We start from the raw sequence: 20,407 nt of genomic DNA on the forward strand, positions 1-20,407 counted from the left end.
CCTATTCCTCGAAGAGTCTAAAAAATAGTTGTATATCAATTAATTTTGATTAATATTTTGATGTTATGAAATTTATATATAATATTTGTTCACAAATATGACCATCCATGTTTTGACCTAACAACAATATCAGGAAGCCGAATTGTGCAAATTTGGAAAAGTACTTGACAGTGCAAACGTCTAAATTCAATTTTATTTAGCGCATATTTTATTTTATTTCATTTCATAACAATCGTTGAATAGCCGTCCCAATTTCGGGTTCACGACAACTAATGTTCAACTTCGTAGCCTTGTATTTTTGTATATTCTCCTGGAACAAGTATTTGAGAAAAATTTGCCTTTGTGGAGGACTTTTCATTCTAACTAACCCGCATTCGCGTTACATAGAGAGGAAAACCATGAAAAAAAACCATGATTAGCTTGACGGTGATGGGATTCTAATCCATGATACGTCGACCACTGACGATATTTTATGTCAGATCTGTGGTCGGTGTTAGCCGGGAGCGTAATTCTTACCAAACAGCCATCGGTGGGGTTCGAACCCGGTTCACGTCATTGGAAGTCGAACGCTCTATCCTTTGAACCCCCACTCCTCTATTTAGAGCATAAGAACAAGTTTTTAGCATGAGTTTCAACAAGCTCTTGACTCTCCATTATTATTACTTTTAAACATTTTTATTTATATTTTTCAAATGATTATGCAAATAACTATCAATGGTTGTATATGTAACTCGCAAGAAACGCGTATTACTCTTAGGAAAATCATGAGGTTTTGTGAAAATGAAAAGTGCTTGTGATTTAATTCTTTTAATAATTAAAGAATCACTCCAACTCTGCATTAACTAATCTCACAAAAATTGATATTTTTTTAAAAAAAAATATCTAGAAATCTTGAAAAATTGGCAGTTTTTTTAAAAAATTTAATAACTTTAAAAGTTTTATTTTTCTATTCTAAAACATATTTTTGTTTGGTTTTTTCTATTCTAAAACGCAGATAATTAAAGAATTATCTATTAATTTTAACTGAATATAACAGAAAGATATTATATATAATTTAAGATTAATGCTTTGTTTCAAGCGCAAGGCACTTGTCATTTTTTTTTCTTGGTAAGAGAGCTTCGAAAAAGGTTGAAAACGCGCCATGGCAAATAAAAAGCGCTATAACACTGTAATCTCTCCTTCTTCGTTGTCAGGAATAGCATTATAACCGACTTCTTCTCTATTGTATTCATATAATAAAATTAAGAGACTAAACTATACAGTCATTTTACCAACACTAATTTCGTTAGATAATTTTAATAAATAAATAAAACTTCATGCAAAAATTAATAAACTAATGTTGCTCAAATCAGGAAATTTGGGTTTCCGTCTGAGACAAATTTTCGTACGTGTTGTTATAGTTTTTTCTCGTTTGAATAAGTAAACATGATTACTGAAGGCAAATAGTTTCTATCAGGAACCAAAGAAAAAATGATTAAATAATAATTTATTTACTTGTTATATTATCGTTTTTAAAAAAAGTCAAATAGCCATAAAACATACAGTATTCAAATTATTAACTGTGAGAAAAATAGTTTATTAAATGTTTACATCGACAAACAAAGATTTTATCCACTCAAACTACGCTCACTTTATAGTTCGTCGAGGGGGGTAAGTAACTTAGCTGTAACCGAGAAGCTAATCAGTCATTTTCACGACTGATAGAATGGTACTTCGAACACTAGCAAAGACATGTTAATAATTCCTATATTCCTTCAACATATGAATTATTTATAGTCCCTTGCACTCCGAAATTGATGCTCATTATCATTAGAATACATTCGAAAAAACGAAAAAAAATTTAAATCGAAAAAAGTTTAGTATTTCCCCTGGCTTACAATGGATGCTACCACTACATAATCTAATAGTCCTGCATATTTACTGTAAAATGTTTGAGAATGGCACTACTACAAAATTACTGCAGTTTACAAACCACAGTAATTTTGCAGTGTGTATACCTCAGAAATTCTGTAGTGGAAATGACCAGATCACCACAGTCCTTAAATCGCATTTATTTTTAAAAATTTTCAGTTTATTTTTAACTGGGATTCTTAACAAAAATGGATCCTTTATTTTATTAAAGCACTTTAAATTATTTTATAACTTCTATAAAAAGAGGGAAAAAAAAGAATATAATCTTACGAAGTGTCGCGCAATATATCAAACTTCATTGACAGTTACTTGAGGACGCAAAGCGTATACAACTCAAACCAACAAATTTAAGTTTATTCAAAATACAAAATAAGTGCACTTGTTTCATTTACATTGTTTGTTTTGAGTTGATGATTAAAAATGACAATGTTGTCCAATTAGCAAAAACGATTCGAAAATCGTGATATTACGAATACTTAATTTACAGAATTGCATACTGTTCGGAAAGCTTACTTAATAATGTAAACCTTCCAGACTTAATTTTTAAAATATTTTCTTATTAATTGTAAAAAAAAAACTATTTCTTGTTAAATTTACTTTAATCAAAAGCAGTTTTGGAGTGTAAATTACTTTGCGTTTACAATTTGAATAATTTGTTGAGAGATTAGAAGCATAATTTAATTTGCTTCTTTTGATACACGTTCATGACGTTACTTAGAAAGAGTCTTAATATTTGTAGCAAACCAAAAAATTTATGTTAGATATGTTTATCAGTTACATAATTTACACAAAATATCATAATTAAAAAGTTAATTAATAAAATTTCAAAAAATAATTAAAATTGAAAAAAAAATCTGTCACTTTTAATAGAAACTGTTGAATCATCCCAAAGCAAACCAAAGTTCATTTCGAAGAAACAATCGATGAATGGAGAGATCAAAGTAAAAGAATTTTCCATCATCTTCAACAAATCTTTAGACAAAAGAAAACAGACACAAAAGGGGGATATTAGAAATCCCAAACCATTTGCAGCTGCGCACTGCGTAAAAATACAGCGGAATGAGAAAAGTATTAAAGTGCGACGATAACGGGGCCAAAAAGTATTAAAGTGAAACAAATGCCTTCTTTAGAAATCGATAGAGAAAATTGTGGAAGGAATCCTTTTCATATTCGAAATCCTCCTTTTCCTTCCGCTCTAAGAACAAAAATTTTGGAAAACTTCTCATCTCCTACTTTTACCAATCACTGAAACACCCCCAGCCCCTCTATGAAACGTTTTCGTTATTACTGTCTCCACCCCCCAATCAGAATCGTTTTGCCATCGGGGAACCATATAATACGGACTACGGGAAACACCGATTTTCTGGAAACGCAATGGGTTAAAACTCGTTTCGGTTATTGATAAAAATGTCAAGAGATGGTCATTATGCAGAAGTGGGGGCTCCTGAATTAACGAGTATTTAATGAAGGATGTATACGCTTGGTGGGTCCCTTTAATGCATTAGCGCCCTCTTTTGCTTTATGGGGGACCTTCTTGCTTTGCCCCCTTTCTTTTCCAATCCTTTCAAAAAGATAGAAGCACAATTGTAACATAGAAAGAATCGAATCAAGTGGGAATTGTAATCGGGAGAAAACCCAAAACCCTTGATGAATGATTGTAAACGTCTCTGGCAACATTAAAGATTCTTCCTTAATTGCCTCCAGAGATGGTGCGTGTAGAGGTTTGTCGGACAAGTCTAAGATTCTTGTATCTGAAGACGTACCGTGCGCTGAAGAAGTAAAAGGGAAAGATTCATTAAGTTTTCCACTTTTATCGTTTGTTTTACAGTTGACTGCTTCTAGATTACAGTGCTTAGGATCTTTGATTTCAGCTCTTTCGTTTTATTTCGGTTTATTTAGTTTTTTTTTTCAGCTTTTCCGTCAATTTTCGCATAGTTTTATTTTCATTTTCTTTTATGACTTTCCCTTGGGAGTAACATCTATTCATCTATGAAACAATTGATTTCTTGTTAGGAGTTTCTGGGAAATTTCTTTAGTTCTTCAGGATGAAAGAATTCTGTCTAACCAGAAGATATAATTTCCTTCTTTATATCTTAAAATTTAACTGATAATAACCGATTCTTGGTATTTCGCAGATGAAAGTCATTTTATTTCGTTGCTTTAACTGATTACTTTGAGGTAGACTAGTTATAATTATATTTATTTTAGAACTTTGGTGTTAACTCTATTAAACACTTATTGTTAGGTAATGCTGTAGTTGATTTGGTTAACTATTAAACGCAAAATTTGAAAGTTTTTACCCAATTTTTACCGAAAAGTTTTTACCAATTCGGTTAGAATTTTTTTTATTACATTACTGTTTTAAACGCTAATAAATATTAAATAAATATTTATTAATAAATATGAATATTAAATAATATTAATTAATAAATATAAATATAAAATGAATATTAATTAAATTTCTAATCTAATTCTAGAGTTTGGGATGGGAATATGATGTAATTAGGGAAAATGATGAAATTTTTTTCTCAAAGCGTGAGAAAATAGCAACTTTTTTGCCTTTTTTCATTTTTTGCACAGAGTTACTCAGCAATAAAAAGCTTAATCACTAGCTAGATGACAATATAATTATTTTTTTGATTACTTTTATTAGATTTATAAAATCCTTTTTAATTGTCATCTAATTTGTTTTATATTATTTTAATAAAGTTTTTTTCTATGTTTCCTTGAGAGATGTCGAGTGTTAATGATGTCATTTTTTCCCTAGCATTGAGAATAAATTACGAATCTATTTAAATATTTTAACTCTTCTTTATTTGTCTTGTTTTTTTAATTAATAATATGCTGAATATAATGCATATTTATAAGCTTTTCACACAACTCAATCTATGCATTTTTAGGTAATCTAAGAATAAATACGGAGACTTGATGTTCCGAACACTACTTAAATGATTTTTATCAAATTATCAAGATGGATTTTTTTTTACTTTAACTTTAATATATAACACATATAAATAATGCCACAGAATTAAATGAAAAAGGGGGGTTTAACACAGGTCAATAAAAATATGACAAAGACTTATCAATGTAGAGTGTTTACTTTTCAAATCTGCAGTATCAGTTTTGCATATTTGATTGAAGAAACAAATTTGATTACGCATTTGAGGTAACGAAAAAAATCTTTGCAGAATGCTCTACTGTTACGTCATAGGTACAAAATACAAATGCTATTTCAGGGCTTTAACAAAAATGATTTCAATTAAGAAATTAAATGCAATATTTTTAGATGAATCACTTCCTTTAAAAATATTACTTTTAAATATCCATTTAAAGTATGTCTAATCTGTATGTATTGTAAAATATTCAGAATCAAGTAACGGCACCATTCATATATCCGTACATTCGCCAATATACGGATAGGTGTATCATCCGTAAAATACATTTTATCGTAAAATCCTTTTTTACAGTAAAATATTGTACTGTAATTTTTAATGTATTATTTATTTAGTTAGAGTGTTTCTGTGATTTTACGGTAATTATTGAAGTGAAAATTACGGTACATCAAATTTTTGTTCCATAACATGCTCCGGTAAAAATTATCCGAACCTTAGGTACTGATACTTTTAACCGTAATTTGGTTCGGGAAACGTAAAGGAGAATAATATAAAGTTTGGCTCGTTGCGAAATTGTACCAAATACTAGTAAAATTTTTCAAAGAGAAAGTTATTTACTCTCAAAGCATTAAGGAGCTTATAGTTTCTATGTGATAATTGTCTCAAAAAATATTTAGATTTTTAAATAATATTGATTTTATTAATATTGATTTCGGCATATTGATTTTTAATCAATATGCCGAAATATGTTGAATACCAATATGCTGAATACCAAATATGTTGAATACCAATATGCTGAATACCAAATATGTTGAATACCAATATGTTTTAGCTGGATCGTAAAAACAGATCCTTCCTGTTTTATATTTTACTTTTTAATCAATTCAACTGCCCTCTGAAGCATACAGACAATTCACTTAAAATTGTTTAATTTGCAGGTGCAGAACCTTTCACCTTGGTTAAGATTTCATAGGAACTTAAAATATTATTAACACATGAAAAAGCAACATGCCAAATCAAACATGAATATTTCTTACTTCTTTTATCATAAAAATATTTAAATTATCAGCAAGTTTGTTTTCTTTGAAGACACAAAATCCTATTCAAGTACGAAAGTAGCTAGTTAGAAATCAAAATTTTATTTCGAAATATTTCTTTTCAAAAAAGAGACTGTTTTTTTTGCAAAATATTGATGAATAAATAATTTGTCTTTCGAAATATTTTTCATTTGTACGAAAGATGGGGAAAGAGAAGTGTTTCCGTACAAAGTATCACTTGTTTTGTTCCGCAAGGTTATTGTTTCCCTTCAAGAGATAAATTGCTTTTAAAGTATTTTATTTTTATAAACACTCCGATACCTCAATTATTTCAAATAAATGTATTAGACTAAAATAGACAATTCTATTTTTTGAATTTATGTTGTCCCAAGAAATTTCAAACATTTGTTTACAATTTATTTTATCGTATTTGATACAAATATACTTTTCTTCTCTTGGCATAAAAAATATAACATTATCAGCAAGTTTGCTTTCTTAAAGGATACAAAATCCTATTTAAGTACAAAAGAAACTCGTAAGAAATCAAAATTTTATTTTGAAATATTTCTTTCCTAAAAAAAATACTTTTTTTTGTAAAATATTCGTGATGAAATTTTTTTTTCGAAATATTTTTCAACCGTGCAAAATATGGGAATGGTGAAGCGCTTCAGTACAAAGTATCACTTCTTTTGCTCCCCAAGGTTATTGTTTCCCTTCAAGAGATAAATTGCTTTTAAAAGATTTTATTTTTATAAATACTCTTACTCCTCAATTATTTCGAATAAATGTATTAGAATAAAATAGACAATTCTTTTTTTTTTGTTGCTTTTATGTTCTCCCAAGAAAATTCAAACACTTGTTTTTTATAGTAACCAGAAAGAATTGACTCTAAATATTTATAAATCTAGAAATTCAAAACATAGTTTTGACTGTATTAAGTTTCTCTAATGATGGTTTTCCTGAAAGCACCTATTTTATCTCGAAGGAAATAAGTAAAGAAAATCGTTCCAATAAAAACAGTTGCAAACTCTTTCAGAAATAAAGTTTAAATGCAGAATTAATAGTTCAATTTCAAACACACATATCAGAATAATTTAATAAAACATAAAATTAATCTATAACTCATCATTTATTGAACAAATACAGCTCTGGGTCATATTTCAACTCTTTTCTTTTTATGTAAGTGATTCATACGTTATTACACATTATGACAAGCGATTTGAAAGTACGTTAATTTAAAAGAAACTAACGGTTCTTGAAATAAAACTATTTTAAGAACAAAATATATATGAAATTTATTCTGAATATTGATAATTTACCAGCAAATCTTATAATTTGATGCGATTTTCACAAATATACGATTCAAATATATATATATTTATTATTAAAAATCCTGATGTATTTTACTACTCTCCTGTTATGTATTTTCTATGTGTCATTGAAAAACATATAAATGAATTCATAATGCGATTGATTTAAATTAAATATTTATAATTCAAAGATTTCGCAGTTTCGCAAGACGTCAGGAACATATCTAAAAAGAAATACGTGAATAATCATAAATATATTTTATTCTATAACCGGCATTAAACAGCCGACTCAATTTTGTGCTTACGACTACTAATATTCAACTCCGTAACCTTGTAATTTTGAATCTAATACAGAAGACAAGGGAATTCCTGGATTAAGCTTTTGGAGAAATTTGCCTTCGTGGAGGACTTTTTAAATGGAACTAACCAGCATTTGCGTTACATGGTGAGGAAAATCATGAAAACCACCCATGGTTAGCCTGATGGAAAGGAGACAATAACCCATGAAAGGTTTACCACTTAGGATATTTTTACGTCAGCACTGTGGTCAGTGTGAACCGGGTGCTAAATCCGTTGCTTACTGTTATTTCTGAGATTCGAATCCTGTTCACCTCATTGGAAAACGAATGCTCAGTTCCCTGAGCCACCACGGCTCAAGCATAAATATAAATACATTTAAAAGAAATGACCGAATTCATTGCCTTAATTGTTCTTTGGCACGCTAGTATCAGAATCTCCGTAATTGTGATGCACATTGAAGGAGGTAGCATCTACTCATTTGATCTGCCAAACTACAAAAGGATCAGCTAGGATTCGAAAAGTTTCCAAAGCGATAAAGATTCTCGGTCAGATTGTCATTTTCATTCAGAACACGGAACTGGAGTAGCAACTTGGCTCATTAGACTGCTGTGAATTGCTAAAAGACCTCCAGTTCAGGTGATTAAATTTTATTCCACGGTGAATTTACAATTTACAACATCGATCCATTATTCGCGTGATATATAGCTTTATAGAACAGAGTTGTAGTTGTAATTAATTTACGTCGGCTATTGGGCTATTGGCGACGGTCTGGGAAACATCCCTGAGGATGATCCGAAGACATGCCATCACAATTTTGATCCTCTGTAGAGGGGATGGCACCCTCGCTTCGGTAGCCCGACGACTTGCACGCGAAGTCGAGCACTTTACGGTAGAACAGTTTAACGAGGGCCAATGCCGCACTCCTTCGGTCCCAACGCAGACTAATCCAAGTGGTCACCCACCCGCACACTGACCGCAGCCAGTGATGCTTGACTTTGGTGATCTGCTGGGAACCGTGTCTTAACGATCAGTTCACTGCTGGACATTTTATAGAACAGAGTGATAGTGCCGACAGTTGCGAGACAGTTTGCATGCTCGTTTCCAAAAAATACCGCAGTGGTCATATATCCATTGAAGTACCACTTATTTCATTTGGCGGGCAACGTAGACCTAAGTCCCCGTTAGTGTATCCCGGGGAACGTTTTCGAAATTTTTAATGTATTTACGAATAATGTATTTACATATCTATAGAACTTCATTTTATATAGAGTCCGTGCCAGTTCAGATACAAAGCTAATCTAAAATTTACAAGCATAGGATGAGAATGCGAGACAAGCTTGAATTGCGAAGCATTTCGAAATCTTATACAAATATTTCAGCATTTTTCAAATTCAAATTTTTAATAAATTTAAATTTAAATTCCTTTCTTTTCGTCAATTGTCAGTTGCTTGTTTTTTTTCTGCAATCATAAAACTTAGATTTCTTGTCTTCGAAAATTAATAAAATTAAAATGATTGAAGACTGAAGTACAATGCATGAAGTACGTTAAAATCCTGCTTTATCAGCATTAATATTTATTTGATTATATTTATTTTGATGATTGAATGTATCACCCTTATTTTTCTTTTAAGATATAGTCCACTTAAACACATTTTATTAAACACGTCAAATAATAAACTTTATTCCAGAATAAATAAGCATTTAGTTTTATAAGAGGTTATGGAGCAAGTTTTGACAGAGTGAAATTAAATTTGATAGTTTGTTAAGGGTTGTGGAGTACTTTTAATATTCATTTTATAAGTTTACTATAATAATAATAATTTTAGTATGTTTTTGAAATCTTTAAAAAAACTTAACATGCTTTTAAAAACTTAATTGTTTTTTATGCATTAATACTTTTATTTAAATATTCTATATAGCAATGTACGTATTTAAAAAAAACCTAGAATATTCTTCATTTATTTAATGGAAATATGATGATAATAAAATACGTCTTGCTAAACATGAAAGCAAAAAAAGTAAAAAGCTAAGCAATTAAAAGATGCCTTGTTGCTATAAAATGGGCCATTTTTCTAGAAACACAAGAAGAATTGACTTAATACTAACGAGATCAGTTAATTAAATATGATGAATAAAAAAATTCCTCACAAATAAAAAAGATGTCGTTGAAAATGAACAGATGTCACTAAAACTAAAAATAACTGACTGCAGATACAAATAAAGATTTTTTGACTCCAATGTTATCCGAAACTGTTGAAAATTCACCTTTAAGTATGAAATCAAGAACTATTTTAAAAATATTTTATTAAAAGTAAAACAAACGCGTAATATATGTTTAGCAAACTATTAATAATTTTAAAATGGCATTTTTACAAATTTATGCTTATAATAAGTTTTAAACTCTTTTTTTTTAAATCTTCCGAAAGCATAAGGCACTACGCAATTACCCCTTTTAATATACAAATCTTGCAATACCTGTCAAAAATTAAGTTGAAGAAATATATATATTGTGAGTCTCAAACTATTATTTAGAGCCGTAGTGGCTCAATGGCAAAGGGAGTTCGTCTTCCAATGAGGTAAAACGGGTTCGAATCCCCGAAATGATTGGTCGATACGGATTCCACGCCCGACTCACATCGGCCACAGTGTTGACGTAAAATATCCTCAGTGGTAGACAGACAGATCATGGTTTAGTGTTAGCTTGCTGTCAGGATAACCATGGGAGATTTTCGTGATTTTCCTCTTCATGTAACGCAAATGTGGATTAGTTCCTTCAAAAAGCTCTCCTCGAAGGCATATTTCTCCCAATACATGATCCAGAAGATCTCTTGACTTCTGGATTGGGTTCAAAATTACAAGGCTACGGAGTCTAAAATTAGTAGTCGTAAACAAAACACAGGTTTAACGAAGGTTGTAAAAAAGCCTGATATTTAACTGAAGATAAAACAAAAACGCTATCAAAATCTAGCGTATCACGACTAAGGAAGTGGGGACTGAAAACATCAAAACCAATTTCTTTACCGCAAGAGACTGGAAGAGTTGAAAGGTGGCTACTAGAAACACTTCTAAGTTTCATCAAGCAGGAAAAGTGATTTTGGTATTTTCGCCTTAGATTTTCTTACCGGTGGTTTGACAAATTCCGATATCCATTTTGTCTATTTTCTTTTGTAGCTTTGTTTGCTTAAGATTAATTTGAGGTTCATAACTAACCTTCTACATTGAACCCCTTCTATGATGAAGTATTTCTAAGTTTAGAAAACAGATGAAAAAAAGTATTTTTATAAAAACAATTTGTAAGTTAATAAAAATGAATTTAGTTAATAAAAATGAAATATTGATGCTTTAGATTTTCATACCGGTGGTTTGACAAATTCCGATGTCAATTTTGTCTATCTTTATTTGTATCTTCTTTGTTTGTTTAAGATTAATTTGAGGTACGTAACTAACCATCTACATCGAACCCCTTCTATGCTGAAGTATTTCTAAGTTCAGAAAACAGATGAAAAAATGTATTCTTACAAAAACAATATGTAAGTTAATGAAAATGAAATTTTAACATATTTACAAAATAGTTGTTTTAAAACTTAGAATCCATTTTGTAAACATCTATATAATTGTTAGTTTAAGAATCTTAGAAATAGAAAGAAAAAAAAAACATTCTCGCAAAATAAAATGAAAAGACTAAGAAAAGTATTTTGATTTAAAATATAAGGAAATGATTAAATATACAGAAGTTCTTTTAATAAAAATATAAAGTTTTAGACTTGTGAAAAGAAGCAAAATAATTTCCCGAAGAAGCGATAAGTTAATTAAGCATAAAACGGGAACAAATGTACTTAAAAAATAAAACTTTGTAAACAAAATTAAACAAAACGTTTTGCTCTTGGAAATAAGAAGATTTCATAAAAACGTTGAAAATCTGAATAAGGAATCAATAAACATTTTTACAGAAACGTTTTAAACTGCTTTGGGCAATTTTATTGCAAAATTGAAATGTGAGATTTTATGTTTAGTTAAATGTCGAAAAAAAATGCGATTGTACGTTGTTTTTAAAATGGATAAAATGCTGTATTTATTATTGAAGGAATATATTTAAAGAAAATATATGATGAAAACAATAGATGAAATCTATATTGGTTCCTTTTAATTATTTTTATTTTCCCTTTTCAGCTATATTATTTTTTAAACTATTTTATCCATAATAGATAAGTTGAATAAATGTTTTTAAGCTAAAAAACTATTGATAGAATCTTAATCGATTTTTAATGAATTATTTTCGTTTAATACTTTTTTTCTTTAAGCTCATGATTGTTGTGCATGTATTTCGAAAATAAATAAATTTAATAAATGATTTTAAGCTAAAAATTATTTAATGGCATCTAAATTTATACTTATTAAGAGTTTTTTTTTTTTTTTACTTAGCACTTTCACATTTCAGGTCTATCATTGTTTGGCTCTTATATGCAGATCAAAGAAATGGAATAAATGATATAAAGCTAGAACACTTCTTATCACATGAAATTAATTTATTTTTCATCAATTTTACTAAATTCTTTCATTTTCACTCTTAATATTGTTATGACGACTTTATCCAGTATAAAAAAAATAATTATTTATCTGAAACTGCTAACAAAAAAATTTTTTTTAATACTTTATAAAATTTTATCTTTCAATCACCAGTAAAATCTATCATACGATTTCAAAATAATCAATAAAACATTACTAGCCACTATTTTACATTCTTCCAAGCAAAGTTAGGCTTAGTTTTAGCTTTAAACTCAATTTAACACTATCCTTTATTGTACCATTATTACGATATATTCAAGAAGATATGAGTTGATATATTCTTCGATCGATTTCTGAAAAGAAGTAATTTTCAGATTTTCGAGCTTAAAATTTTAAATTTTAATTAAATTCACATGAATTCAAATTTTATTCATTTGTAGAAATCGGAAAATAATTTTTTTGTTTCTTTTAAAAAACAAAAATTTTTAGTTACTGTAGAATAATTACATTGAATAATTAAAGGAAATGTCGAAATAATTTATTTTAAACAAAATGTTATTTATTCCTTTGTACATATAAAAAATATATCGTTAAAAATATTTCAACTCAATTAAAATAGGGGTTATGGAATTAAAATATACGAAGCATTAGAACATATTTCAGGTATGTTTTTAATTTGTACCATCTTTTTCTCGTGAGATTTGAATGAATATTTGCTTAGCATAATCTTTTTGTTATTTTTCAGACATTTCATCGTTTGATTTTTTAAGCTTTATTATTCCAGTTGTTTATTTGTCTTATTAAGAAAAATGAATAGTTTTGTGTGAATGTTTTTATCATTATTATTCTCTATTTTAATCTAAATCCTCAATTTTAAAGATGTTCTCTTTAATACTTTAAGCATATTTTGCAGCTTAAAGTAAAATTGAAAAAATATATGCTAGAAAAATACTGCACCTGAGTATTTAGAAATAATTTAAGGAATAAAAGGAAAACAAATATTCGGATGCATTTAAAAGTTGCATTTCGATGCATAAATGCATTTTTTGTTAAAAACACTTCTTTGTCTAAGCAAATTACTATTTTGTTCAACTTAATTATGAATTTTTAAAACAAATATCGTTTTTCAGATTTTAATACGGTCATGTTTAGTTTCTACAGTTAAAGTTTAGTAACTATAAAATAAATTTATTCTTTTAAATTTTGTTTCTGCTGATTTAATAACTACAACACTTTACAGCACTTGTCAAATTAATTTATCTTCCTCCTAATTTCAAGTTTGAAAGGAAATAAGTTTAAAAATAATGAATCTTTTTTAAACCGTTCACTCATGTAGTTAAAGAATGTCTGAATTTTCAAAATAATATAGTATAGTATATAGGATAATAATATCTACTCGAAATATTCCATTGTAAAGCTAATGTACTGAATACGGTTTATAACTACATTTTAAAATGCTGGAATAAATGTATTCTATATATAAAGCGAATACAGATAGCAAGTTTCGATAAGGGTAAATATGAAGTATGGTCTATATAAATAAAGATATATTGAATCAAGATAACATCAAATAAAAGCTTTAATCTAGACAATAGGCATATTTTAGTCCTTTGCTATACACTAAAATGCTCAAAAGGCAGAGATATGTTCGTAAAATACTTTTTTATATTTGTGGGGGGTGAGCTGTTATTGGTGATGTCAACCTTTGTCTATGTAAAGGTACCCCGACGTAGAATCGAGTTAACATGTCTTATATATTAGTGAATTGGAATTGTATTTTTGTAGTGATAGATACACTACAGTAGTCCCCCACTAGAATTATATTTGTAATAGCATACCAATAGTTGATTCATTGCTGCTTTGTGAGAAGCCGGGAGAGCTGTATTAAGATCACCGTACTTTTTGAGTGCAGATTGAGAGAGATGTATTGAGTTCACGATCGTGGTGGCTCCTGTGTTGCCATTAGCAGTCGAGTGAATATGTTGTACGTTGCGCATGATCGAAACGGAGTTGCAACTGCATGAGGAGGTGGATAATGTCAGAGTCCCAAGTAGCAAGTCAACTCTTCAATGTGGACCATGCATCGAGGTTGCATGTTCAGATTGAAGTGAGAGTTGCTGCCAAGATAGGCGTGTTCAGATCGAAGCGGGTGTTACTGCCAAGGTAGGCGTTTTCGCAACACGTCCGAAGGTCACCAATGTGGGGGTAAGTTGTTATCGACAATATCAACCTTCGTCTATGTATAGGTACTCCAACATAGAATCGAGTTAACCTGTCTTATATACTAGGGAATTGAGATTGTATTTTTGCAGTGGTAGATATACACTACAATAATAATTAATTCTTTATACCGTGAAAGGTAGTATAAGATTATACAAAAGTATTCCATTTCGAGAAAAGATAAGATTCAAGATAAGAAAAAACATAGAGTTCACTTACTACATACTCATAGATTCATTGTCAAGATGCAGTCATGGAAATTTACATGTTAGAGGTTGCAATCTAATCATTAAAAAAACATACAAATACAAACAATCATAAACCGGTGAATTAGAGTTTGGATTTGATCAAATGAAATCTATTGGAACCAGTTTTATTCGGCAATTAAACTGATTTTAAATATTTCAATTCTAACTTAATTGTCAGCATCGAACGCATCTTAATACTTGTAGTTATCATTGTTTTTTTTTTAGTTTTTAATTTTTTTTTATTTATATAAATAAGTTAAATATTGATTTAAGACGCATAATGAGAACTTCAATTTCATTTCAACAAAGGATTTTATTTCAATTGGAATTAATTTCAATTACGATTTTAAAATTATTGTAGAATACGCAGTATAAATTTAATAACGATAGTAACGGTAGTACGAATAAGTATAGGGATGACAGTTCGAAAGAAAATTGGAAAGCCACTTCGAAAAAGAATTGGAATTGTGATTAGAAAGAAAATTAGATTTGATTTTTCAAAATGAAAGAGAATTGGAATTTCAACTCAAAAGAGAATAAGAATGTCAATATCTTTTTACAAAGAAATTTTGCGTTCATTTATTGCTCGTTTATTAGATCATCACTTTTTGCAATTTTATACACGCCTTCCATCACTAGTCATTAAGAAATTCTATAAACTTACTCAGTTAATCAAGTTTTTTTTAAATTTTTTTAAAGTACTAAAAAAATCAACTTTTGTTTATAATAATAAATTGATTTTCTTTTCTTTGGCAAAGCATTTTAACCAAGGAAAAAACTACAGTTTAAATGCCATACACCTTGAAACAAAGATATAATTTCAAACTATCTACAGTCATTTTGCCGTAAAGAATTATTCGGGATTTAGAAAAGCCAAATAACTAAAAGATTTTCAAAGTTATTAAGCGTTTTAAAAAATTGCAAATTTAGTAGCATTTTTCCAGTTAGATAAAAATAATCAAAATCTATGCGTTATTTTTATTTTTCGCAATTTCTTATGAGCCCAGATAATACAGAATTAGAGCAAGTCATAAAATATTAAAAAAATTAGACCACAAAGCCTTTCATTTTCTTATAACTGCGTTTTTTCTCCTTATTGACATTTCGCGCTATATTCGGAATAAACATAGAGGGTGCTGGAAAAAGATAGCGTGAATTTTACCGGACAGTCATGAGTAACTGTTATAAACTTACAGCAGTTATGAAAATAGCACATTATTCGAAAAAAAAACGCATCATTTCATGCGACAACAGAGCCATTTAAAAACACCCTTAAAATTATAATTAAGTATTTCATCCACTAGATAGTGTATTTGACAAGAAACAAATAATTTAAAAAATCCCTTCTAGGCATACATTAGAATTGTTTACTTTTTTATTACTGATATAATAAATTTGCTTAAATAAAACCTTATATAAAACTTCTTATATAATACAGTTCATAAACCAGTTGAATTAGCTTTTATTTCTAATTCTGAATGTAATATATATACTAACATATAATGTTTTTCTTTTAGTAATAACGGGTAAGCCTTATTTTCGAAGAGCATTTATATTAAAAGAATAGAAAGATAGAAGAAAATAGTAGGAAACCGCATTTAACTTAGAATGGTTTCGTATGTTTAAAAATTCAATTTGTAATATCTACTACAAGTTTTGCATATTATTAAGATATTATTACTCGATATGATTTTTCTTTCACTTTTTCCAAAAAGAATATAGGTTGCAAAACACAGATCCAACATCATTAAACATAAAATTACGTGAGAAACCAACATTTATATTATTATTTAAATTTTTATTTTTTAAGAAAATGAGGTTTGCAAAACAAATAGGTCCAAAATAATCAGAGTTGAAATTGGCAATAAGGATACACTTACTCAAGATAATGACGTTTATTTTACATCATATTGACGCTATAGTTACTTTTTCAACTTTAAATTACAAGGTTCGCAAAACACGTAGATTCAAGATCATTGAATGTGGTATGACTTATCCGAGATACAATATTAACTATAACTAATATTTTCTTTAATAAATTTTATTACCGGCGTTGAACAAGCGAGCGAAAATTTACGACTACAAATGTAGCCTCGATTTTTTGAACTTAACCCATAAACCAAGAGAATTCATGGATCAAGCATTGGGAAAAACTAGTATTCTTGGAGGACTTTTCAAACTTTCCACGATTTGACCGACGATAAGTGAATTCTTACCCATGATTCATCTATCACGGAGAATATTTTAAGTCAGCACTTTGGTCGTTACGAGCAAGAAATAGAATTCGTATCAAACCCGGGCCACCTTATTGCAAGGCTAACTCCCTAGCCACTCATCCACTAGCATTGCGTGATTGGGATTCCGCAGAAAAAAAAATCATAAATGGTTTCCTTGTACAAAAAGTTCGGGTACCACTGTTGTGGCGAACCGAGGCTATTTTGTGGCAACTGCACTACGCAGAACTACATAGACGTGGTTGTGGGATGCTATACGAGAAAGCAAAATATCTCAATTTTATTTAGCTTAGCATTAATAAAGAAGCTGGACAGAAAAATTAACTCATCTAACGACATTAAAGTTTTTGTTGTTCGCCGAACATCCAGACTAATGAGGAAGTGTTTTTGACAGGCATGAGCATTAATGGTAATTCGTTTTAATGAAAAAAATGTACAAAAAGATCTACAAAATTTCTCAAATACATTTTGAGAGCGATTTTGGAACAATTGAAATAAGTTTCCAGAAAAAAAATCTCATTATTTATAGAATTATTTCTGATCTTGTCGAATTCCTAACAAATTTTAAATATTTCTTAAGGAAATAAAATTGGAATATCTCTTTTTGAAATTTAAAAAAGAGAACATGAAAATATTAATGATTATTCATCCACTGAGAAAAAATAAGTATTGGAAAACTACCAGAAAAAGGAAAAATTTACCGTGTTTCTGGCTCCAAAAAGCTTGGTAAGTTTTACCAAAGCATATAGATTACCAACATTGCACCAAATGAATGGTTTAAATGCCAAATAATTTAGCTTTATAATCCAATATAATGTTTTTTTTTTTATTTATATTTTTTTTACCAAAAATACCATTATAATACAGTAAGATAATTTTACCAAATTTTTTTTTCTCTGTGTAGTAATTATTCCATACGAAATAAATAAAAAAAAATCGCACTATTTCTCAAAGAATACCTGAATAAGTTTTTGAATGCATTGTGTGCATCCAATTACATCAAGTAAATATAAAAAAGTTATTTATATGATAGGAGGCAAGCGTGTAATATTGCAATAACCAATGGGATCCTCTCGTAATCCATCTTCTCAGTGTCACGCTACTCTTAAATATCCAATACGATACATCCGAAGGGGAAATATGAGAAGTTCCGAAGAATGTGACATCTGTCACCTCTTTCGTTATCCCGAATCACCCTTATTTCCATTTTCTCTTTCTTGATCCCCGGAAAAGTGTACGAGTGAAAGGAGGTCAGATGGACAAAAGAATGAAAAAAGAAGAAAATGGAGAGAATTCTCTTACGCAAGCTCCACTTTGCTTGACCTCATCTGTTCCTCTGCAAGCATACAATTGAATAGAAGTTTCAGCTGCAGAGAAAATGCGTGAAGATTTAGAGCTCTTTTAAGCCAGCTGTTTCAAAGCACAAAGAATTTTTTTTTTTATTCCTGAAAATATTACCCTGAAAAAAAAATATTTCTTTGATGAATGAAGGAGCAATTTTAGCTGAATAACATAAACCTGAAGGCATTTAGAATGATATGTATATTTTGAATCTTGTAATTCTGAAAAATTGTACTTGATAATCAAAAAACCACTCAATCTGTTTTAAAAATAAGTATTAATAGATAGCAGTATTTCCAGAAGTCAATTTTTTAGAAAAAATCACTAATTAAACTAATATAACTATTCCTCTATATTTTTTCCTCGTCTATGAAAAATTTAAATTTTATTTTCAGTTTATGCATCTTGGCCTTTTAGTGATTTAAGGGAAAAAAAACTAAATCTGACGATATAGTTTAATTCATTTCAAGTAAAGTCAAGTAAATGATTTTAAAAATTTCTGAAAAAAATATTTATATGAAAGAAACATGGTTGGACGTTATTGAAACAAAAATTATAAAATAGCAATATAGCCAAATAATATATTAATTATCATAAAAATTATAATAAGATGTATGTTAATAAAAAAAGTTTTTTTTAAACGCAGTCTTGATTAATTATTTTTATAAATATCCATGTGAATAATTCAAAATTTACAGGTTCATGCAACTACGCTTTTAGCCTAACTTAATTTTCCAGTTTAAAGTTAAAAGCACTCGAGAATGGACAATATCAACTTATCTAATCAAAGAGAGGGCAGGAAAACACTATGACTGTTTGTTTACTCCGTTAATCGCATAAAAAAATAAAAATAAACAGGTATGGTCACAAACAAGAAAACATTCCATTCAAATCTAAAACCCATAAAGGAACCATCAATATTTTACTTACTCACCTCTTAAGTGGTACAAATAATAAGACTGTATTTAATCAAAAATGAACACCAACACTCAATATATATCGTATAAATTTCTAATTAATAGAAGTGAGAGCAGTAAAACAAGGGCAAGTTAAGTTCATCTGTAAAAAAAAAGAAGAAATAAAAATACTGATACAGCTTACTAATTTCCTTGTTAAATACAAAATATAAATGAACTTATACGGATCTAAGGCAAGAAAGCGTTTAAATCATATCTCATACATATAAATAAACAATGAATTGTTTTGCCACCTTATATTTCAGTTCCACTAATAAAAAAAATTTGCACTTCATAAAAAGAAAGGGCACCAACACCTAATACTCACTGAGATAAATTCACCACTTCAGAGATGAAAGCTATAGAACACGGACAAATATGATTCAATTACTGGAAGAAAAGACATAAACATACCGATACGGCTTGTTAATAACATCATTAATCACAGAACATGAATAAAAATAAAATGTGGATAAGTGCAATTTTAAGTCGAATCACAAACACATAAACTAACCACGACTTTTTCACCTTTTAGCACTAAAACTAGTATTGATAAGGAGATCGTTAAAACTGATAACAGGCACTGCATATTTAGCTAGTTTCTGCAGTTTAAGGATGCAAGTTCAATTTATTAATATTAAGTGAGAACAGAGAAACATTCAGTCAGTTTACTAATAACTTCATTCAGCCTTGAAAATAAATTATCAAAATCAGGTCTGAAAGCTTACAGGAAAGTCCACAACCTTAAAAAAAGAATTCAAAACATCTTAACGACCCATCAATCCTTTTGTGACCCCCTCATTCTTTTGGGTTAAAACAAAGACGTCTTCGTCTGAACTGAGCACCAGAACTAAATATTCAAAATTTTAGTATTGAGCTCTAAACTTCACTGCCTAAAAATAAGAGCACTGGTGTGTTTACTTTTATAGTTACAGTTACTTTTATAGAGGAAAAGTTTAGCTTACTTTTAAACTGAACAAATTTGTAAAGCTAAGCTTAACTTTTGGACAACAGGGAAAGACTTTATTAAGCGATTCATCCGGATCTTCTCAGAAAATATGACATTATAATTCATTGGAATTATAAATTTTCTGAGAAGTTACTTACCGAGTCCTAACTTAAGTCTAACAGTTTATAATAGTCTTCGAAAACACATTGAATAAAAATTGAATTATTTTTTTTTAAAATAACAACTTCAAGTTGATAATTAATTTCATCGCATTAATTGCAA

General features: G+C 29.1%; 1 long non-coding RNA gene across 1 annotated transcript in view; it reads right to left on the bottom strand.

Annotated features, from left to right (window-relative positions):
- Positions 1–18,333, bottom strand: part of LOC147815243 (uncharacterized) — a 92,468-nt gene extending 74,135 nt beyond the window's left edge. The window contains exon 1 of the long non-coding RNA XR_015430814.1: positions 18,182–18,333. This is a non-coding gene — a long non-coding RNA (uncharacterized LOC147815243). The remainder of the gene's footprint in view (positions 1–18,181) is intronic.
- Positions 18,334–20,407: the final 2,074 nt, after the last annotated feature.

Source organism: Parasteatoda tepidariorum, chromosome 2, assembly GCF_982258835.1.
Source record: "Parasteatoda tepidariorum strain Cologne lab strain chromosome 2, Ptep-v5.0, whole genome shotgun sequence".
NCBI lineage: Eukaryota > Metazoa > Arthropoda > Arachnida > Araneae > Theridiidae > Parasteatoda > Parasteatoda tepidariorum.